The following is a 17,169-nucleotide window of genomic DNA, read 5'->3' as shown; positions in this document are numbered from 1 at the left end:
TACTCCATAATGGTTAGCCTACCAATTGTTTTTTTTTTTTTGCATGCTTCAATGGATTAGTCTCTCTCTCTCTCTCTCTCTCTCTCTCTCTCTCTCTCTCTCTCTCTCTCTCTCTCTCAGCTACTAAGTTAGAAAGGCTAGTTACAAAGGACCAATGGTTGCAGATTTCCCAATGTAACACAGATTAAATTTTCCTCTAGCAAGGGTAACCCTCTACAACCTTCAACATCAATAGATCCTTTGTCCAAGAAAATAGCCTCTACTCCATAATGGTTAGCCTACCAATTGTTTTTTTTTTTTGCATGCTTCAATGGATTAGTCTCTCTCTCTCTCTCTCTCTCTCTCTCTCTCTCTCTCTCTCTCTCTCAGCTACTAAGTTAGAAAGGCTAGTTACAAAGGACCAATGGTTGCAGATTTCCCAATGTAACACAGATTAAATTTTCCTCTAGCAAGGGTAACCCTCTACAACCTTCAACATCAATAGACCCTTTGTCCAAGAAAATAGCCTCTCTAGTGTGACTGTCTCATTAATAATAAAGACCTACCCTCTATATCGGAAGTACCTCGTGATGAAGATTCTACTCTAAAAAACCCTCTTCAAGCAACATCACTAAAGGAGTCAAAGGCTTCTATCACAAAATTCTTGTCATCGATATCCCCTCTTGAAAACAATCCTAAATCATCAGCGAGAGAATGACATCGAAGGTCGTCTCACCATAGCTCGCAAAGGGAAATGTATCCAAGTGACATCTCGCCAAAACCAACAACTGTTACTCAAAGGTACCAAACCTTCACTTCCACAAAAGAAAGTATATCCACCGCATAAGTCAAGATATCTTCATGGTATCAAAAGGTGCCAAAACTAACAACTGTTACTCAAAGGTACCAAACCTTCACTTCCACAAAAGAAAGTATATCCACCCCATAAGTCAATGTCAAGATATCTTCATGGCATCAAAAGGTGGATAAAAAAGAAATTAGTAGCTCAAGAATACTATGAAGGTGGCAATCTGATTTGACTACCTCAATGACCTAGGCAACACTCACAACAATGCTCATAAAGCAAATCTCGATAAGCTGGAAAACAGAGTACTTGTCAATCTCGATAAGCTGGAAAACAGAGTACTTGCAAGCACAAGGATTATATGAAAGTAATGAAAATGTGTGGATTCCAAAGAAATGCACAAGATCCCCTCAACTTGCACAAAGGAAGCAACCTTGACATCAAAGGCACCAACCCCCACATCTCGCAAAGTCCTTAAACAAATGGGTGCCTACATGCCCACTCATTTCTCAAGAGGATTATGATGTAATTCCACCACGTGGATGCCTAAGGCCATTAAGGAAACAATAGCCTCACCACCAACCACTATGCCAAGAAGTACATCCACCTCTTGAATGTGTGTGGCGGCCAAAGCAATAGCAAACAGACCACAAGAACCCTCTCCCAAAATTGTAGAATCCACAAGAACCTTCTTGCACTTTGAGCAACAAGGATATGCAAAAAGTTATCCCATCAGATACATTAATATTTGAAGATCTACCAATCAAAGTTTTAGCACCAATATTTACTAATGCCTAACACAGCCATGTGAATGCTAATGGCATGACTCAAACTGTTTGTCAACTCACTATGGTAGTCACTGCCAAAGGAGGTTTTCAAAGCTTAACGATAGACATAAGAACTTGCAAATGCTTAAAAGGGGATCTAGAGCACATTCTCTAGCAGAATCCCTCAAGATCCAAGGGGGAGAGGGGTACTAAGAAGTCTAAAAAAATAGAGCAGTAGGGGGAGTAAAAGAGTCAAAGGCGCAGAACAAGAAATTCCCTTGCAAAGGTAATCATGAACAAACATGTTATATTCACGTGTGACTTCCTTAGACAGTCACATTGTGAGTATCTCAAGTTTTTCATGCCCTATTCAAAGGACCATAAATCATGCTTAGCACTTCATAATGATTAGGAGAACCATAAAACTAACTCAAAAGATTGGCATGAAAAATCAATGTTAATCTTCATGCCGTGAATAACTCAAGTTTTTCACACCTGAAAAAGGTGTTCCAAATGCAACAGGAATCATTATTAGCCCTTTAAATTGATCAAGTGAACCACAACACCATAAAAGTAGAAAATTCAAAGGTTTAATTGGCATGAGGAACTAGTGTTTATCTTCATAGCATGTGAGAAACTTAAGTTTTTCATGCCCAAAAAAGTTGTCCCAAAAGCAAGAGGAATCATTCTTGGCCCTTCCCAGTGAGATTAGGTGAAGCACAACATCACCACAAAAGGCAAAAAAAAAAATCAAAGGTTTCAAAGGTTCATTTAGCATGAAAAACTAGTCCTAATCTTCATGCCATGAGAAACTCAAGTTCTTCAGGCTTAGAAAAGTTATCCCAAAAGCAAGAGGTATCACTCCTAGCTCTTCTCAGTGATCAGGTGAACCATAAAATCACCGTAAAAGAAAAATTCAAAAGTTCATTTGGCATGAAAAACTAGTCATAATCTTTCCCTCATGAAAATCTAGTATGGTTTTTCACGCGAAAGAAATCTTCTCGATTTCAAAGGAAACCCCATTTGCTTGTTGGTTAGTTACACCTTATTGAACTCATTTTTATATTTTTCATCCACATTGTTGGGGCCTCAGCCCCAACAGGGAACTACTACTTGCAAGGAGAACTGAACAACGAGAAAGAGAAAGACTAGGTATCCATTGTAGCTCTTAGAAATCCATAGTCGTCAATGCATGAATGCCCATATACAAAAATTCCCAAGGTAGATGATGGCCCAAGGTAGGTGAAGGGTGGCTATCAAGGTAGGTGAAGGGTGGCTATCAGGGTAGGTGAAGGTTTATGTGGCGGCTAGAGGTTCACATGTAGTGCACGCACACGAGCTAACACACATCTCAAAACAAAATTTAGACATGAATATCTCAAGATATTTATTCACTCTATGAACACCAAGAGGAAATCTCATGAAATGTAGCTTAACATGCCCTACACCTTCTTTTGCATTAGTATACCACCAATCTAACATCTTTTTAGATCAATTTACTAACTTTATTAGACCTAAATTTCTCCAAGAATTCACACACGAATATGCCAACTTGGTATTTTACATCACAAAAATCATAAAAATTACATGGTCTACTAAACTCCACCCACCATATACATGATATGTGATACTGATATGAATGAAAATAGTCATTGACAAAACTATAGAATGTTAGGACATGTGAATCATGCTGTGAAAAACTAGTCTTGTTTTTCACATTAATAGTATGAAGTTCTAAGAGATCTCAAACGATGCTGAATCAAGAGAACCTCCTCATAACACCTTTTCAAGAGGAATCTCTCAACGCTTCATAATCTATGAGACCTCACAGGAGCCAAAAAAGCCCTAATGACTCAGCATTTGAGCGATAATGAGGGTATTAGCTTGTGTGAGGCCGATTACCAGGAACCTATCCTTTCTTAGGCATGTATGGATCAAGAAGTTAGAGTGCCTGACTCTCCTACAACCACTCAAAGGAGTTTTGTGGACATTATCACAAGAGGTCCAACCGAGATGAGTGAGAGTCAAAGAATTATCAAACTACCTAGCAAAGCACCCACTAAGGAAGATCAAGCATGGAGGATTTTGTCCTCAATATAAACCCTAACCACTTTGGTTTGGAAATGGAAAGAAGCACCAAACCTATAGATTGATAAAAAACAGAAGCAGGAGAGAGCACACACAAGAGAAGCAAACCCTAATCCATATCCATCAATCATAAAGAAGGAGAGAAGCCATAGTCATCATCTCTCTCACACACACAAAGAGGAACACAACATAGTGTTATGTCCACACTACAAAGTAAACCTAATGTAATGTCCACACCACACATGACCAGCTGGACGCGGTCATAAACACACCACACGATATCTATCTACCATACTGTCACTCTGTCAGCACCCATGTGCTATCCTCCAGCTGTATACGAGCTTGACATTTCAACACTCCCCCTCAAGCTCGACATGTCCATCTCTAGGACTCCCAATCTAGTACGGAAATACTCGAACTTATCCTTACCAAGTGCTTTGGTAAAGATATCTGCAACCTGCTCATCTGTCTGCACATATGTCAAATCAACATGCCCATCTAGCACTTTCTCTCTGATGAAGTGATAGTGGACCTCAATATGTTTGGTCCTGGCATGATAAACTGGGTTGCTAGCAAGCTGAATACTACTCATGTTGTCACAATGAATGACAACTCTCATATCACTCTGTAACCTGACATCATCTAGCAACTTCTTCAACCACATAGCCTCACATGCAGCTATGGCTGCTCCACGATACTCTGCCTCTGTGTAGATAAAGCAACTATAGGCTGCTTTTTACTGCTCCAACTCACAGCTCCACTACAAAGGCTGAAAACATAGCCACTGGTAGACCTCCTGTCATATGCACTACCGGCCCAATCTGCATCTGTATATCCATAGACATGCATGTCTTTTCCTGCCTCATAGAAAAGACCATAATGCACGGTAGTTTTGACGTATCTCAGAATACGTCTCACAGCATCCAAGTGAGGTTTACGAGGACTCTGCATAAACTGACTCACCAAACCAACTGCATAACTGAGATCTGGCCTCATAATGGTCATGTAGATAAGGCTACCAACCATTTTCCTGTACATGGTGATATCATCAAGCTCATCACCCAAATCAGCCCTAAGCTTCATGTTTTGCTCTAATGGTGTCGACATTGGTTTGCATGCTGTCATACCATACTTTGCCAGCATGTCAAGTGCATATTGCCTTTGCACCAGCCATATACCTTTGCTTGTTCTTATCACCTCAATGCCAAGAAAGAACCTTAAATCACCAAGGTCTTTCATATCAAACTCTTTGCATAAAGAGGCCTTAACCTCATCAATGCCTTTCCCATAATCACCTGTGATAATCAAATCATCAACATAAATGACTATCATCACGATACCATCATGTGTCTTCTTCACATAAAGTGAAGAGTCTGCATTTCCAACCACAAATCCAATACTGACAAGATATCTGCTGATCTTGTCACTCCAAGCACGAGGTGCTTACTTCAAACCATAGATTGCTTTCTTTAACCTGCAAACAAAAGTCGGATATTTTGGATGTACATATCCTTCTGGCTGTTCCATGTACACCTCTTCTTGTAGTTCACCATTCAAGAAAGCATTTTTTACATCCATTTGATGTAAAGCCCAACCTTTTTGTGCTGCTAGTGCAATGATAGACCTCACTGTAGCCATCTTAGCCACTGGGCTGAAAGTTTCATCATAATCAAGACCATAAGTTTGTGCATATCCTTTAGCGACCAGCCTTGCCTTATGTCTCTCTAGGCTGCCATCTGACTTGCACTTTACCTTATACACCCATTTGCAACCAATTGCATTCTTTCCTTGAGGTAACTCAGCCAATTCCCATGTATCATTTTTGTCCAAAGCATCCATCTCTTCATCCATGGCTTTCTCCCATACATGCTCTCCAATAGCCTCTGTATAGCATGTAGGTTCCACATGCTTCACCATAGATGTCATGTATGCATAGTGCATAGCAAAATCTCGATATGTCAATCTTTCAACTGGATATCTGACTCTCTGGGATCTCCGCAATGCATGCGGGTCACTCTGTACACCTGTAACTCTAGCATGTGGGGGCACATATCTGTTCTGCCTAGCACCAGGTGTGCGTAAAACAGGTATGCCGAGCTCCTCATCCAAACTCTCAGAACTAGATGACTCATAACCTGTGATTCCAATTCCTTCAACTTTCTTCTTGCCTTTATCCATAGCACTACTCCCCCAGTGCTCACACTCTCATGCCTCAAACGTCCTGACCATGGACGTACACTGCTACTCTCAGCTCTGCTGCTGGCCCAGACATAGTAGTAGAACTAGAACTTGCTTGTGATGGCAAGTTCACAGGCACATTAGCCTCAAGTGAGTCAATGACTCCCTCATCTTTTGCTTTGTACCAACTAGCAAGCTCATCAAACACCACATCACGTGAGATGACTACTTGTCTAGTTTGAGGGTTATAACATTTGTAGGCCTTTCGATCCTGTGCATATCCAACAAATACACATTTCTCTGCCTTAGGATCCAACTTCCGTCTTCTTTCATCAGGCACATGGACATAAGCTACACATCCAAAGACTTTGAGATGTCCAATGTCTGGCCTGTAACCTGTAAGCCGCATCTCTGGCGTGCTTCCATGAATGGCTGCTGTAGGTGTTTTGTTCAGGATATACACTGCAGTAGCACATGCTTCTGCCCAATAGTAATCTGGCATGCTCTTTTCATTGAGCATTGCCCTTGCCACTTCACATATGACTCGATTCTTTCTCTCAGCCACACCATTCTGCTGAGGTGTATACCTGCATGTCAACTGTCTTCTTATCCCATGCTTCCTCAAGAAATGCTCAAAAGCTTTTGAGGTGTATTCACCACCTCCATCTGTTCTCAAACATTTAATCCAACAGCCATATTGCTTTTCTACAAGAGCTTTGAAATCCATGAACTTTTCCAGCACTTCACTCTTCTCTCTCAGAAAGTATATCCATGTCATCTTGCTGAAGTCATCTATAAATGTCACATAGTATAGACTTCCTTTGATAGATGGATTTTGTGCAGGGCCCCATACATCACTGTGTACTATCTCAAGTGGCCTGTTACTCATATTTCCTTCTCTAGGAAACCTCAACCTTGCCTGCTTTCCAAACTGACAGGCTTCACAAACATGCATATGTCCATCATATTTGAATCTAGGCAATCCACTGACAATGCCTCTTGTTTGCATGTTCTTTAATCTCTGTATATTGACATGTCCAATCCTCTTGTGCCACATGCCAATGTCCTGCACAATCCCATTTCTCTTTGAAAACATGGCTGAGCTCAATTCTGGTATGCCTGCATCCAATTTGAACAACCTTCCTTCCTTCTTGCCCTTGGCAATCAATCTACAGCCATGCTTAAAGTCTTCCACAAAACAGCCATTCTCATTGAATCTTACTTGTAATCCCTGCTCAACCATTTGGCCTACTGATGCCAAATTCTTTGTGATGGATGGTACATATAACACTTCTGACATATTCTTCACATTTCCATCATGCATCCTCAAAGGCACACTACCAACATGTGTTATAAGATGCTGAGTATCATCTCCTGTGACCACATAACCATTTGTATCCAATGGTTGCATCTTCTCAAACCACTCACCATGACATGTCATGTGGTTTGAGGCACCCGAATCCATATACCATGACTCATCTCCAGCATTCTGAGAATCCATTGTCCCCATAATGTGCTTCATCGCAAAAAGATGATTTGAACTCCCATCATTGTTACTGGTAGATGCATAATTTCCATGTTGTGGTCTTCCATTCCTCACATCATTCTGCTTTTTGTAACAATCTTTTGCCATATGTCCAAGTTTGCCACAATAGTGACATTCAATCCCATTCAAATTTTGTTGAGGACCTTGCCATTGTCCTCTACCACGAGCACCTGTTCCAAATCTCCCCCTATGGGATTGAAATCCACGACCTCCACGTGATCCAAATGATGACTGTGAATTCTGAAAATTCTGATTTGATTGTGGTTGAGTAGACCTGTCATTCCAACCACGTCCTCCATGGCCTCGAGGGGTAAATCTCCCAATGCCTCGAAAGCCTCTAGATGAGTAAAAAGCCTGATTCCTTGCATGCTCATCATTGCTTGACGAGGATGCACCACCTGTAACACTCATACCACCAAGGCCAAGCTTCAATTCTTCCACAATGAGCAATGACACAAGCTCATTAAAGTCTGGCATTCCTCCCAACCTTACTGTGATGGAAGTGTCAAAAGATTTGTATTCTTTGCCTAAACCACGCAATGTGAGAGCAACCAAATCACCATCATCCATTGGGGCATGGATTGATGACAAGGAATCTGCATAACCCTTGATTTCCTGAACATACTCATGTATACTCCTATTCCTTCGTGTTACACTGTGAATCTGTTGCTTTAGTTGTATCTTCCTTGCACCATTGTCTGTCTCATACATTCGGCACAATATACCCCATGCTTCTTTCGGTGTATCTGCATCTTGGATGTGAATAAGCAAGGCATCTGTTACACATATTGAAAAATAATGCAACACTTTCGAAGACCGCTCTACCCATTGCTTGTGAGCCAACATCTGAGCATTATTTGGTTGAGGAGGTAGGAATGGCTCTGGGTCTTCATCCGATACAAGGCTCCACAATCCTTTGCCTTTCAAAAAACTCTTCATTCGAAACTTCCACACTTGGAAATCAGTTCTGTCAAGCTTCTCTCCAACAATTTGTACTGGGCCATCTCCAATTTTGAATACCTGTGATGTACCCTGATGTAACACTCTTCCCGATGCTTTCCAAAGCTCCAAATGATTATGAACCAAGCTCAATATGTGCTATACATATGCATTCACACCACAAATGACTTCATGTTGCATAAGAACTTCATTTGTATCATCAAAATTGAAAAGGGGTAAAGTTGAATTTTCTGGTTTTTCCTCGCCATTCGCCAGTAACCAGTCAAAGATTATGCTCTAAATCCTTAAAATCTTGTCCAAATGCAATGATTCAACTTGCATTGGCTTCCCAACACATTTCTCCAACATATCCTAGAAGGGTTTGATCAAATTCTTCAAGGTGAATGAGAACCACCAATTTTTGTAGCTCCCTGGTTTGCCTTTTTCTGCATCTGTCAGGTACCACCTCTCACTAAAAATGCTCTATCTCCTTCAAATCTTATCCAAATTCAAAACTTTTTGAATCAAAAGTTTAGCAACTCATAGGACTCTACTTGTACCAAAGGAATTAGGCCAATTTGATATAGGCAAGGATTAATGCCTTGATTAATAATGCTCTGTTTCTGGACAGACTTTCTGTAAACCTGCAAACCTCTGCTAATTGAGTTCAATGAGCTCCAAATACATCAAATGAGCTGCCCCAAATGTTATCTTGCTCTCAATCACACTTTTGCTAAGTACTCCAAGCTTTAAAGCATCCAATTTGGTGTCCAAATGAGAGAATTAGACCATAATCATTGCAAACTATCCAAGGAGCTGCTCTCCAGAATGCGCCGCCTGCTCCTGGGGGTTGTAGAAGAAGGGCAAATGCTCATTGACATCATCAGCACCTTAGAAATGACCTAAACTAACATGTGCTTGAAGGGTTTGGCTCAATTCTTCCTCTAGCTTCCGCAATCGATCCTCCACACGGGGGATATGTTTTCTGTTTTGCAGGAGTTCACAAAACCAGAATTTTTCCTTCACACATCACTTGTAATGCATCAATTTTTTGCATGAATGATTTGCTCTTGAGTTGCCAGTACATGTGCCCTTCCAAATACATGAGACCTTCACTTCTTTGCTTGCATTTCCCAAAATACATGTGCCAAAGTACATTCATTCACAAGCTTTCCATGAAAGCTTCAAAACAGAAATTTTCTGCTTTCTTTTGCACCTTTAATCTTCTCTTACACTTGCTCTTGATACCTGCAATCCGCAGAGGGGGTCTTGCTACACTTACCAATGGTCCTTAGCTCTCAGATCTGATGCCGATGTGTGCTCCACAGCTTCTCCTTTGCTCCAAGCTCCAATGGCTTCCTTCACAGCTTTTTCTTCTTCTTCCCTCTTCACTCACTCACTCTCACAACACAGCTAATGAGCTCTAGGCTCTGATACCATGATAAAAAACAGAAGCAGGAGAGAGCACACACAAGAGAAGCAAACCCTAATCCATATCCATCAATCATAAAGAAGGAGAGAAGCCATAGTCATCATCTCTCTCACACACACAAAGAGGAACACAACATAGTGTTATGTCCACACTACAAAGTAAACCTAATGTAATGTCCACACCACACATGACCAGCTGGACGCGGTCATAAACACACCACACGATATCTATCTACCATACTGTCACTCTGTCAGCACCCATGTGCTATCCTCCAGCTATATATGAGCTTGACATTTCAACATAGATGAACTAGTAATCCTTTTTAGAACCATAATTGGAATGGTTTCATAGATCGTGGTTACATCTACAGTAGGGCAGCTAGCTCTCATAACACAAACCTAAGAGTATCCACTATATCTTCTAGCTTTATAGCATCAAACCTCGATACAAGTAGTGTAGGGGGATTCAGGTTCAATAAGACCACAGAGGCCGATGCTTCTAGGGTTGAAGAGTCAATCCAAGTTGTTGGGTACATGACTATGGGAACCTTGCGGCATGGAGCATGGAGCTTTGGATTAGACCCAACACTAGGGGAGGATCATACACACTACAGTAAAACCCAACCTTACATGGCTACCCTCACAGTACCCCATTTAAGGTTGGGTTGTACCTAGCATATGCCATGCCACCAACCTAGTCGTACCCATACTATCACTCGTCGCAACCACACTACCTCATCCTCCACCTACACCGCTGCCTATTGTTGCTCTAATCACTGAAGATATCTTAAGGATAGTAGCCCAAATAGGGAGGGGATAACCAACGGGTCTAGTCGTAACATCATCACCAACTGTAGTAGGTAGGACCAAACCCTAGACATCAAAATAATATCAAACCTATGCAAATCACAAAATTGATTCCCAAGTTCAATGGGATTGGAGATCCCACTGCACACTTAGAAGTGTTTGATCAGATGAGAGACACATGTGGCTGACCTGGTAAGGGTGAGTACCTTTAGCCTTACCATGGAGGGGAAGGTGGGTCATTAGTTCACTGAAACCAGAAGATAAGGATGACTTTGATACCCTAAAGATTGCTTTCACAATTGGGTACTCCATCCAAGGAACCCGATGGAACCCACTCAATCAGAGGCTATGTCAATAGAGTGAGGTACTTGTACTCTCGATGCTACTATAACAAATGATAAATTCTTGGAATCCTTTTTTCAACCTTGAATGATGCCTTGTACTCAGAAAATCATAAAAACTTTGAGCCATGCTATAGAAGTGCCATATACTTTAACGATAACTTCATGGAAACTTCTTCAAGGAATCTTCTTAAAGAACCTCATAAGAAGCATTCTTTGGCATAGTTCCTTCAAAGGTTGACAAAAAATGGAAAGAGCCATAAGCCGCACTATCTGTAGAAGACCTAGCGCACTCATGCAGCAAATGACTGAACAATGGAAAGTCATTAAGGCCATTTTGAGTTACTAAAGGGCCTACAAGCTAATCTTTTGATTACCGCTAATAAGAACTCTAGCTAATAGGAAAAATACACGTGTGCACCAATATGACATTTATCTCTCTACTCAAATCTTTCAACTCCAACATTTCCCCCAACTTAGCAGCTCTAGCATAATCATGAGATGTATCCTCAAAAAGGGGTTCCCCACATCCCCCCCATCCTCAAAAAGGGGTTCCCCACATCCCCCCCATGCCCATTTTTTTTCAAAGTTATTCCCACCCATTATTAAAGAAATATTTTTTTGGCAAGCTAGTAAATAAATATTTTACACAAGAAATGGCCACGCTTCCTCATCTCAAACATAAATGGCCACGCTTCCCCATACTTTTCACCCAAGAAATGGCCATGCTTCTCCATATTTTTTACCCAAGAAACAGTCATGCTTCCTCATCTCTAATAGAAATTAGGCTTGACCCACAAGCTCCACCTCCTTTGCATCTTCAGCCTCCACTCACAATCTCAACCTATTTTTCATTTTCAAATTAAGCTACTTGTGGGTTGGTGTCGAAGCCTGAGATTTAGTGCAATTTCTCTTTCTCTCCACAACTCACCGTAGGCTACTTGTGTGAACCCCATAGGTTCACAAGGTTTATTGCAATTTCTCTTTCTCTCCTCACCTCCTTCTTGTGTGAAGCCCACATATTCACAGGTGGTTGTTGGGTTGGCACTCACAACAATGGCAAACATAAGTTCAAGGAGGACCCCCAAATGCAATATCCTCCTGTGTATTACATAATGTTAAGGAAAATGGAGTTTGGAAACCCTTCACTTTTAAAGTCCATGATAGGATCACTATGAAACCTTCTCACATAGGACCTCACAAAGGTGAAGAAAGACAAGAGGGCTCTCATTCAATACCATTGGAAGGGGCGCATTTTGGAGTTCAAGATAGGACATGATGGTCAATGGCTAGCAAATGTGCAACACGTTTACATGGTGAAGGATATGAAGTTGGAGGCACCTCCCAAATCTCATACCCATTGTGAGTATCATATTATGCAAACACAATATAATTTGGTTAATATGTTGTTTTTTTGCATACAGTAGATATCATTGTTATTTATTTTATTTTAGCTATTATGCAAACCCAGTATATGAATTCGGTTAGTATGTTGATTTTTTGCATTTTGTAGATCTGATTGTTATTTATTTTGTCTCTTTATGTGTAGATATCTACTCGTCATCTTGTTTTGAGTGGCAACATCCTTCACAGGCACCTTTGAGGCCATCCATGGCTAATTTTGGGAAGGTCTTGCATCCCAACCAACCTTCTTCTTACTTCTTGAAAAAAGGGCTTTTCTTGTATGATTCAAAGTATATTATTGGTTGAATTGGAGCATTGTGAGGACACAGATCACAGGATAGGTATGCCATGTGATTAATTGTTGTCATGGATAGGTATGCCAAATACATTGCTTCTTACTTTGGTATGTTGTTGTTTGGAATGCACTACTCCCAAGATATGTTGAATCACAAGATATGTTCAATAGTGGGGCAAAATCACAATGCTACAAAATGTTTTCAGAGTTATTTTAAACATTGAACTAATTTGCAGCATGAAGGCACCTTGCTATGGTATTATGAGATGTAGCACCAAAAGATGCAATTGGGGAAGGGGAGACAATTGTAACATGATCCAAGCAGTGAGGATGCAAAAGCAAAAAAAAATGTTGATTTTGAACATCTTTTCTAAGCTCAATAAAAATCTCATTCAATACAACTCAATGGCCATGCTTTGAGAACCCTTTGAGATTATGCAAATAGAGATATGCTAGCTTGGGGATGTGTGGTATCATTACAATTCTAAGTGAGCAAGTGCTGAACTGTTTTGAAATTATATAGAATGGTTTGCATCATAATACAGCTACATGCTGGGAACATATATCTGCAAACATCAAGAGCAAAACATACACAAATACTGTAATAACCATGTATGGAAAGTTGGTTATTACAACTAGTTAGAGCTTGAAGTTGGAAGTCATAGGGAGCCTAGGTGACATGTGTAGTTGGATTGGAAGTTGCAAGGAGTGCAGCAACATAGGAATCACCAAATTTTCTCCTCATTCATTGGCCAAAATGCCAATAGAACCAATTGAATAATTCACATAGGGAATTGCTTTTAGTTTTACCTCCACCATGGCGACTTCCACAAAAGTAGCTTGTTCATGCTTGATAGTGGGACTTTTCCATTCCTTGAGTGTTCCATATGGCCAGTGGACCCATTTCTTTAAAAAAGTACGGACCATGCACAAGAAGAATATGCTAGTATAAACAAAATAAAGAAATTAGCAAGTATGGAGTAAAAGTTAGCATGTACAGATTTCTTTAACTTGAAGATATATGCCATTCTTACCAAATAGAATGTGACATCCTTTGCTTCCCATTCTTGCTTTATTGTAACACAAAGAGTTCGAATAGAATTCTCATAATCATTTGTGTAGGAGGCATCTATCTTCGTTATGAACTTGTCAAGTTCTGTCCAAACTCTCATCCTTGTGTTGGCCATATTGGGATTGCTTGCTTGATTGGTGGTGTTCTCACACAACTCTTTCCAATGTCGCCATACAGCAGATGCTTGCCTTTTGTCATGATTTGATAAAAACCTTCTTGTTTTAACTCCTCCCATAGAGACATCAACTAGAACTTCTCTATTTGCACCTGATTATTTATTTTCCTTTCTGATCTGTACATGTCCTCCATGGAACCCCATATCAAACAACATCTTTTCACATACACATTGATTAATTAGATAATTCCTTCTGAGTGATTGTAAAATCATAATCAATGTGCAGACACAAAAGTTTATCAAGAATTCTTATCTCAGCATGTAATGTGCAAATATGAACTCTTTCCAATATAGGCAAAACAAGATCCCATCTTGGATCTTTAGGAACCAAGTTTGGGGGGTCTTGTGTGGAAATAAGAGCTTGTTGTGTGGATTTTTTCTTCCCTTTTGTATAAATGGGAGGTGGAGATATAGGTGGGGGTGGCTCTAGCTTATTCTTGTCTCTTATTGGAGGAGAGAAACCATTGACTTGAGTCCTTGACCATCCATCTGGAACTTCCATTGACCCCATGCAATATAAGCATGGATAACTTGCATTAGCACCTTGTGTAACTCCAAACATACATTTCAAAGCTTTTGAATCAGTACTTAAGTGCCATTCGACATTAAAAGCACCAATGCCTTGCTTGCATTTCAAGTAACTCACCCTTATTCTGAGCATCAATGAGTGAGGGGATTTTAATATGCTCAAATAACCACTTTAGAGTGGCACTCTCATTAGGAACTTGAGATGATCCAATCCACCACAAATCCATTTCAGATTGCACAGTGAATCCAGGATCATTTGTACTACCTTTAGAATAAGACAAAGCTCTATTCATCAAGCATATACTTACTCTCTCCATTTTTTGCTACTTCAACACTTGACACTCATCCAACTTGAGAGCAAAGATCAATGTTCCATCGCATTCTATAAAGAGCATAAAAAACTAAATGAGAAAAAACCAAATCAGATCTTCTATCTATATGGGAAACTCATGAAGAAGTTTTATTCACATACCTTCAATAAACATTTGGTAGAACGTCACCATTGCACATTGTACTCTTTTTACATCAACCCACACATTATTGTATTCGTTGAGTTCAAATAATGAAGGTGGCTTGTGCGGCTTCTCTACAAGAATGGAGCCTTGGACTCACCGATGAGCTTGGAAATGTCCATGTTTGCCAATTTTTGGGCTCCACACACATGAGATGGTCTAGGTAGCCCAAATATTCTCATTTTTCTTTGCTTCAATGATTTGAAGAAAACTATGCTCAAGGTCCTGTATCCCTTTCTAGAGACACCAACCGTGTCACATACTTCAAGCACCTCATTTGGTGTCACTAAATCACAAAAATCCTTGACAAGGTACCTTGAAATCATTTCTCAAAGTGTTGTGGAAGCTTGAGCATTTCAATAAGATCTTGTTTTTTCATAGTGCTGCCAATCATTGAAATCCTATCATCTCTATCCTTAAGGTCCAACCCTACCACATTCTTTATGCACTCTTTTGCTACTCGTACACGTTTTTTCCATCCTCCACCTTGTTTTTTTTCAAAGCATCAACCCACTTCATCTCCCTAACTCTAGTCCTTGGACCTAGTGGTGTATCTTTCAACTTTCTTTGTCATTTTTCCATTCCATTTATCTTTATTTCTAGCCTACCATTTTGGTCACTAAGTGTTTGGGCTTCTTGACTGTGAAAGGAAAGAGATGATTGTAGTTCTCCTATTTTTTATGCTTGCACATTATTGTTGTGTGAGTAAGGGTATGAATGGTTTCTTCCAAGCCTTTAATAGCTTAGTTTTCTACTCCCATCATCATTTTTTCTTCGATTCTATGGGTGCTAGCATTGTAAGCTACATGATTTAGTCTATTGTAGTAACCTAACAAGCCATTTCTACCATCACCTATAAAACGCACCAAATCATGTAAATTTTGGAATGCCGGAGGCCTACCAGTTTGCAGGATCTAATGGATATAATGCCCCATTTACCCAAAGTTCTAGATGTTTTTTTCCTTGCCCACGTAATCTCTGCACCTCATCTTCATCTCTCAATGCCCTCTTTTGAGAACTCCAACATGAAGCATACTCCTTATCTAGCTTAATGTTGATATATGGAAGCTTTGCTTTGCTGGTTGATAAGGTCCTCCAAGGGTGCCATGAAAATTGGAGATTATAGTGATGTTGAGTGAGTTAAAGAGAAGGGAAAAAGGAGAAGAAAGATTAATTACCATTAGAGAAATTGATTATAAAAATGTTGTTATAGAGGGAGGAATAGAGTGAAAGTGATACAAAGAGAAAAGAGGAATAAAAGGATTGGTTGATTAAAAGAGAGGAATAAAAGGATTGATTGATTAAAAGAGAGAACGTAGAGGAATATAAGAGATTAATTATACTGCTAAACGATTAAAAGAGAGCACATAGTGGAATATAAGAGATTAATTCTACTACTAAACGATTAAAAGAGAGCACATAGCAGAATATAAGAGATTAATTCTACTACTAAACACTAAATTTGAAAAAGAAGATTAATTTCACCATCTGATGTTGGAGAAAAGGATCACCAAGATAGCTTCACACACACACACACACACACACACAGAGGCTTACAACAGTCGTGGCTTTTTGGACAATAAATTTGTACTTTTTGAGGGAAATATAATAGACTCAAAAGATTTGGCCCACTTATGCACGAGAATTACAAGCGGTTCTAACAAGGAGAGAGGGAAAAAGAAGTTACATTAAATAAGGGGATATTCTTGAGGTAGTTATGAAACAAGTGATGCTAGCTCATAGAAAGTAGGCAGCGAGATCCATCTTTGTTGTATTTGGAGCATGTTCTAGAGGAAAACCTTCCAAATTTGGCCCATAATTTGAAATACTAACCCTTTCTCTAATCAATCCTTACAAGACCCCCCTTTTTTCCCAAAATGGCCCTAATGTGGAGCAACAAAAGATAACATAGGTCAATCGTATCGATACCCTAGACGTGAGTTGGTCTAGTGTTCAATATGCCATGTGCTAACCACACAAGCATGAAATGCCCCCACCTAAGACCAAGACAAGGAGGAATTCGGTGTGCATATTGTATGAGGATGAAAACCATGATACTACCTATTTCTCTACAAGAGCCAACCTTAGAGACAAATAGCCACTAATCACACACCAGCTCCACCCACCTAACATTTGGCTTTGCCTACTCCACCAACAAGACCCATGCTTACCAACGCACCTCACCTAGGACAGTATATGCTTCAACGAGGAGTTTTAAGAGTTCTAGAGTTACCCCCTACCACCTTCACTATTGCCATAACAACCACCCATTCCCAATGTGACCCCCATGAGCCAATTAACC

Source organism: Cibotium barometz, chromosome 40 (assembly GCF_041138505.1).
Source record: "Cibotium barometz isolate CiBa-2024 chromosome 40, ASM4113850v1, whole genome shotgun sequence".
Lineage (NCBI taxonomy): Eukaryota > Viridiplantae > Streptophyta > Polypodiopsida > Cyatheales > Cibotiaceae > Cibotium > Cibotium barometz.
Note: the sequence above shows the minus strand (reverse complement) of the source record.